The sequence below is a fragment of the Zosterops lateralis genome (assembly GCF_965231275.1).
Source record: "Zosterops lateralis genome assembly, chromosome: 3".
NCBI lineage: Eukaryota > Metazoa > Chordata > Aves > Passeriformes > Zosteropidae > Zosterops > Zosterops lateralis.
The window spans coordinates 110,581,764-110,588,885 of record NC_139764.1 but is presented as its reverse complement, the minus strand read 5'-3'; the positions used below and the strand labels follow the sequence as shown (position 1 = coordinate 110,588,885).

The 7,122-nt window shown below is 42.8% G+C and overlaps 1 long non-coding RNA gene across 2 annotated transcripts; it reads left to right on the top strand.

Annotated features, from left to right (window-relative positions):
* The first annotated feature begins 467 nt into the window (after positions 1-467).
* On the top strand, positions 468-6,858 carry LOC310906643. Of its 2 annotated transcripts, XR_014589459.1 has the most exons (4): positions 468-545; positions 4,365-4,455; positions 4,969-5,102; positions 6,351-6,858. It is a non-coding gene; the product is annotated as an uncharacterized lncRNA (long non-coding RNA). The 2 variants fall into 2 exon arrangements; XR_014589458.1 differs by lacking the exon at positions 4,969-5,102.
* Positions 6,859-7,122: the final 264 nt, after the last annotated feature.

The window sequence follows — 7,122 nt, the reverse complement described above, 5'->3', positions numbered from 1 at the left end:
TGGGATAAATCATGGCTTTACAATGCAGTCAGGGAAGCACAGACAAATATTTCTGATGCTTTAGAGATGTGAAGCTCAATTTCTGCTCTCTGGCTCTCCAAGCAGCACTTTTATCCTCGTATTTCCAGGGATTTAGAAGCAGCTGGCAAACCCTGTTTGCTTGTGCCTTCCCTGAGCTGGGGAATCTTTGCTGTGGGAGAGATGCAATTCCCAAAGGGAGCAGGGGCGGCTCACTCCACATTACTGCCCAAAATACCCAGCAGCAGATGGGATTTCCAGACAGGGTTTGGCCAAGTCAAGTCTGGGCAGTTTTCCATAGGGCTGTCCAAGGTCACTGGATGGACAGCAGGGCTGTTCCCCCATGGATTTCATGCCACTTTTTTGCCAGGTGTGGAGGTGCTGTGAGGACAAAGGTTGGGCAATCATATCAAAGGTCTGTCTTCCTTCCTGTCATTTGCACAGGGGACGCTGGAGAAAGAGGATGGCAGAGAGAAGGTGAAGGATCCTCATTGCTTCAAGTGTCTGGGGACATCCCCTTGTCACAGGTAAGCTGAGGTGACATATGGACACACAGGGTTTAACCCAGTGGCTTTCAGGCCAGCTCCCAGAGGGATTTAGGGTGCTCTGGACTGGCTGAGATCTCCTCCTGGGACTGGTGGAAAAGGGTCAGGAGAGAGGAGAGCAAGCCATGGAGGAGGGATGGGACACAGGGACATCTCAGGCAGCACTTGTCTAAGTGTGGGCAAAGGAACTGGCACCTGGATGTTCACTGGGAACAAAGTCTGAGGTGTGCTGAGTGATAAAAAATCAACTGGGATTTAGAAGAGTCCTTCCATGTGTTCATTTTAGCAATATCTTATATAGAAATATATCTACATTAGTGTGGATTTGCTAGGAGGGCTGCAGAGAAACAGGAGAGTAAGAAATATCACTATAGAATTTGTCTACGTTTAAATAAACAGTTACTGAAATTAATACCCCGACTATTCCTGAGTAAATCACAGGTTAGAATATCGGGATTATTCTCCTCTATTTGCATCTTCTTCAGTGAAGATAAAATATAAAGCACTTAAAGAAATTTGGCCTTTGTTTTTCCTGGAATATTTATAGATTATATGCACAGGCATACAAATATATATTTCTGCTTGGAGAACATAATTTTGGGGGCTCCACACAATGTCCTTTGCAGTACTCCAGGAAAAGGGAACTGAGTAAGACATTTAGCATCCAAATTCTTTCAGGATGCAATAGTAATTGAATTACAATATTCATTCTTTAATTGCTTGTGTGTAACCGGCAAGAAACAGGTGAAATGTATCACTTTTGTAATCATGACTGGCCAAAACAATGCTTAGAGTCAATAACAGTATGTTGAAATCAAAATAAGAGTTAATAATAGTATTTAGGTTATTTAAAGGAAGTTTACCATCAATCATAAGAATAAATAAAATTAATTAGTTAAAGATCTTATCCACATCCTGAAATTTAAGCTTGGATTTGCTTTCTTCCACTTTGGGCAGGCAGCACATGAACCAAGTGGAAAAGCAGGAAGAAAGAATAATTTTATCCTATTTTAATCTCCTTTTCAGGGAGTTACCCCAAAATCTCAGTTCAGGGCTCTGTGCCTCTAAAAACTCATTTATATATTTAATATTCACACTGTCTATTTCTGCTTCTTTACATTTCATCACTTGAGTTATTTAAGTTTTTTTGGGTTTTTGTTAAAGAACAAAATCAAAATCCAAGTAATAGAAACAAATGCTCTTCCATATTATAAAGCAAATATACACATTCTTCCAATTAAATTGTACAGGAATGGGATTTTAAATAGCTGTCTTTTTCTGGGGAGCCAGTTCAGTGCCCAGCCACCCTCTGGGTGAAGGACTTTTCCTGATATCCAACCTAAACCTGCCCCAACTTTGCCTCATTCCATTCCCTCGAGTCCTGTCCATATGATTTTGAGAGCAGTGACTGGTTTCTTGTCCATCAGGATTCCACAGCAGATGCAGAGCAGGGAGGGCTTTGAGTCTGGCCTGTCAGAAAACATCATTCACTCACATATCAGCACTGGGAATCAAAAGACATCAGAATAATTAAGGAAGGAATATCCATAAAACCCTGCTGTCAGAATAATTTACCTACTCTTCACTGAAGAAGTTTGCTGGAGGAGAATTTCAGCATTAGCTCTTGGTTGCCATCTTCTGGGAGAGACCCGGGTAGGTGGATGCTCTTTGGAGTACAGGAATGCTGGGCTTTTTTCCTGGTGCTATGAATGAAAACACAATATCTGAAAACACAATTTCTTTTGGTGCTATGAATGAAAACACAATATCTGGGCTCACAGGTGCCTTCAGGGTTCAGGTTAAACCAGTGCTGCCATCAGTTTCTGTAGTCCAGACCCTCTGAGGGCACATATTTGACCAAAATATTTTTGTGAAAGTTGTTTCCTTTGGCCACCTGGAACCAGAAAGGCTGTGTGGAAGCAGGTGCTTCCCTGGAATTAATTATTCAAACAAAATTATTTTCTGTGGGACAAGCAGAACACGGTTGTGGCAAATCCCTGAGAATGAAAGAGTGACCAGCAAGTCAAGGGAGGGCAATTTGCTCTTGTGACATCCTACCTGGGGTCCCCAAAATAAGGACATGGAGAGAGTCCAGAGGAATCCACAGAGATGTTCCAAGAGCTGGAGCCCCTCTGCTCTGGAGCCAGGATGGGAGAGCTGGGGGTGCTCACCTGGAGAAGAGAAGGATCCAGGGAGAGCTCAGAGCCCCTTCCAGACCCTAAAGGGGCCCCAGGAGAGCTGGAGAAGGGCTTGGGACATGGGATGAAGGGACAGGATATGGGGAATGGCTTCCCACTGCAAGAGGGCAGGGCTAGATGGGATATTGGGAAGGAATTGCTCCCTGTGAGGGTGGGGAGGCTGGCACAAGGTGCCTACAGAAGCTGTGACTGCCCCTGGATCACTGGAAGTGTCTAAGGACAGGTTGGGACTTGGAGCAGCCTGGGACAGTGGAAGGTGTCCTTGCCCATGGCAGGGGGTGGAATGGGCTGAGTTTTAAGGTCCCTTCCAACCCAAACCAGTCTGGGATTCCATGAACACTGAGGAGTCTCACCTTTATTTCACACTGGGGAGTCATTGCAAAATGTGACCTTCCCTAATTCAGCTGTTATGCGGCTGTGGATGCACCCCCAGGCTCCAGCCCTGCAGGGTTAATTCCCCCTGGATCCCAAACTGTGTGTCCCAGGCCATCGTTTCCCACCTCCCAGGAGGGATCAAAGTGTTGGGCACACACCGGGGCAGTGCGAGGCATTTTTGGGAAGAGCCAACTCCTGTTCCAGGGAAAGGGGAGGGAGTTCATGAGCACTCACCATCCCCCATCAGCTGCTGGGAATTGCTGGGACAAGTCCATGTCCTTGGCCAGCTGGTCTGTGGCAGCTCTGTCACCCACAGAATGTATAAAACCAGTTTTTCTGGGGTGAGACATCACTCTGTGGAGATCCCCTGGAGTGGAACCAGGTGGGACCCTCTCCTCAGGTCCTCTTGGCTGAGCTAAAGGTGCAGTTTTCGCACCAATTTCAACCAAAGAGGAGAAAAACAAGTAATTTTTGATCAAATTTGTTGCTCCTCCAAAAAGAAATTAATCATCAGAGATGTAGAATACTGCAGGTTAACTAAAGCCCTGTGAATATCTGAAATGGTCAGTGCTTGGGATTTCAGTAATGCTGATTATTACCCTCAGTGATGGTGATTCTTAATTACTAAATTAGTTGGTATTATTTTCCAAAGGTAGCTGGAATCTGCAGTGAGAAATGATGGGGGAGAGACAGTTCAGGGCTTCCAGGATGGATAGATGGCTCCTTAGATTTTCTGTAAGATATCTCATATCTCAAGGAGTAGTTACTGGCTTGTAAGCGAAAAAATTACCATTATTTGAGTAATTAAAGCTTTTAGGGGTTTATATTCAAAGAAATTGGAAAAGCTTAAGTTATTAATTAAATGAAATGGATATTTTAGTCATTAAATAACTTGCTTTGAACATGAAGCACTGTACTGTATGAGCTGCCATGATTAAAGTTAACTCCATCCCAGCCAGACTCAGCAGAGTTGCTCAAATAAAAAAATTGATAAAAATATTTTTAGTCATAAATACATTTTACCAATGTTATGCAGTATATATTCAAATTTATCTTTGTTTAATTTATTTTCCTGTTATTTCTATAGATTCATTCTTGAACATTTACTTTATTACATAATGGCCAATATTTATTTAAAAATTGCAGTTAATTTGTCATTCATAGTGTTTGTGGTGGGTGATGACAAGTGCAGGTCACATGCATGACTTCTTTATGGTTTTTTTCTTAGCATCTGCTGTATTTGGTGGCACTGAATTCGGACATGAAGATCTTTTCCTTTTTCTTTGCTGTTCTCCTCTTAATGCTCCAGGGCACTTCAGGTAAGAGTGAAATAAACTCTAAGGAAATGCAGAGGGAAAATTGTGAGTATGGAAAAAAATACAAATAAGAATACGAACAAAAATAGAAATAAGAGGAATATGAACAGGAACAGGAATAGGAATAGGAATAGGAATAGGAATAGGAATAGGAATAGGAATAGGAATAGGAATAGGAAAAAATAGGAATAGGATTAGGAAGAGGAAGAAATGGAAATGGAAATGGAAATGGAAATGGAAATGGAAGTAGAAATAGAAATAGAAATAGAAATAGAAATAGAAATAGAAATAGAAAGGGGTTTAGTCCCTTTTGCTTATGGCCAAAGGGCTGCCAGAGTGTTGGGCACATTTTTACCAGTGACCAGACACCAAATGGATGCACTGAACCCTCCAAATTTGGAAAATAAGGGAATTTAATGGCGTGGAAGTGACCTAACCTTCAACATTGCTGCCATGCTACAGCCTGGGAAGGCAAATCACCATTCTGCATTGGGTTTTTTTTGTAATTGTCCCCAGGTTTCCTGCGTGCCCCCAGCACAGAGGTGCAGTGCAGACAGGCTGGGGGGTCCTGCTCCAGCCACCGCTGCCCCCCGCCCCACACCAGAGCCTTTGGACGCTGCCAGCAGGGAATTCCCTGCTGTAGGACCGTGGTGAGTCCAGGAGGTGATGGATCCCACACCCACAGAAGGGTTGGAAGGGGCCTTTCCAGGTCATCTATTCCACCCCCATTGTCATGGACACTTTCAACAAGATCAAGCTGCTCCAAGCCCCGTCCAACCTGGCCTTGAACATTCCCAGGGATTTCTTGGGGTTTATTACTCATTTATCATTCATTTTTGTGCATCCAGTCTGCCCTTTACTCCTCCAGCACAAGCTGGCAAAGAGCAGAGACTCTGCACACTCAGATATAGGATTTCCTGAGGATTTCCTCACCGCTTCCCTCTGTGGCATTAATGATGCAGCTCAAGTGCCTCGTGGGAAAGGTCACAGTGAAACCTCTTTGGCAGAGGGAATTAATTAGCCAGAAATGAGCTCATTTTGCTGCTGTTCCCATTAGCTGGTTGAAGCTGCTCATGATGAGTAGTACTGGCTTCCAAGGGCACATCTCTCCATGTGCACTGTCCTGAGGTCTGGGATTTTTGAGTCAGATTCATAGGAAACCTGCATGTTCCACCTTGCAAAGGCTGCCTGGTCCCATAGTTGGAAGGACAGCCTGAAAGTCATGTTTTCCCAGATCTTTTTTTCTCAGGTTCCATCAACTTCCTCTTCTGGACAAAATCAAAATATTTGGTCTAGTGAAAGGTGTCCCTGCCCACGGTAGGGAGTTGGAACCAGATAGTCTTTGAAGCCCATTCAAATCAAAATAATTCTTTATTTCTGGGATTAATTTATTCTTTTTCCCCTCAAATCCCTTAGTGGAATCCTAAAGTTCACCCCATATCTTTATTCCAATATCAAACTGCAGCAACAAATATCCCTGAATATTTACACTCTGCCTCCACTGATTCTAACATTTCATTTGCTGGTTCTTTTTTTCCCTGTTAAATGCTGCAAATAAATACTTTCATTTTTGGATAAACTTACTTAAACTTTCTTCAAGATTCATAGGAAGAGATGCTAAAAACAAAGCATGAGCAGCAGAAACACTTTTTTCCATACCAGAAATTTTAAGAAGAGTAGGTAGCTTCAGGCACAGAGTGTGGTCAATTCATGATTAACTGAATAGAAAAGCAATTTATGATTAAAATTCAGCAGCAGCAGGACTGTGACTATCCTGAAGAATTGGATTCAGGAATATCAGCCCTTGGTGTTCATTCAACCCCTTCTGTACATTTTATTTAATTCCTTTTCTGGTTGTAAGTGCAAAATCTGAAAGTTTCTTCCATTTTTTTCTGCAGTATGATTAGTGATCACTGACATCTCAGATGGGCTAACCAGAGCTGCTGGCAGTTTAAGGGATGCATCATCCCATTGGAAAATCTGGAATTCTGAGCAGAAAATATGCATTTGGCACATGGAGGCACGGGCCACAATGTGAACAACAGAAAGAGAACAAACCCCTCCGCAAACAGCCTCAATGACTTGAAGAAAATCCAAAGCAATGCTTGAACCACCCAGAAAAAAATTGTATTTGCCATTTTTTAAAATGTTTTGCTGCTGAAATTTTATTGTGTCAACCAACATCTGTCCCCGAGAGGTCACCAGCCTGCAGGAGTTTGTGACTGTGAGAGGATGCAAAGTTCTTCCTTTGGCCCCCAGAATAGCTATTCTTTTATCATTGTTATTATTATTTTATTTTCCTTTGGGAGATCAGCAATAATGTGAGCAATGCCAGAATGCTCAGCTAAGGTGTTTATATGTCGTAGTCTATACATCTCAATAAATTTTAATAAACTTGCCCTGGAAGATCTGTGTTTGATCCTTATCCCTGCGAGGTATCACCTCCTTATCCCTGCGAGTGTTAAAAATGGGGAGGAGACAATGTTTTCTCCTTAAAAAGCCTTTATTGATCAGCTCTCAAGGGGGTAGCTCGAGAGATGGTCTGAGTCATTGCTGCTCTTCCTGGTCCACTGTTGAGGAGGAGGGGTGTTGGGAAAGACGGGACAGGAAGGACTTATGAATATGACTGCATGGCAAGAAATACTGTGGATGTAAAACCTGAGTGAAATA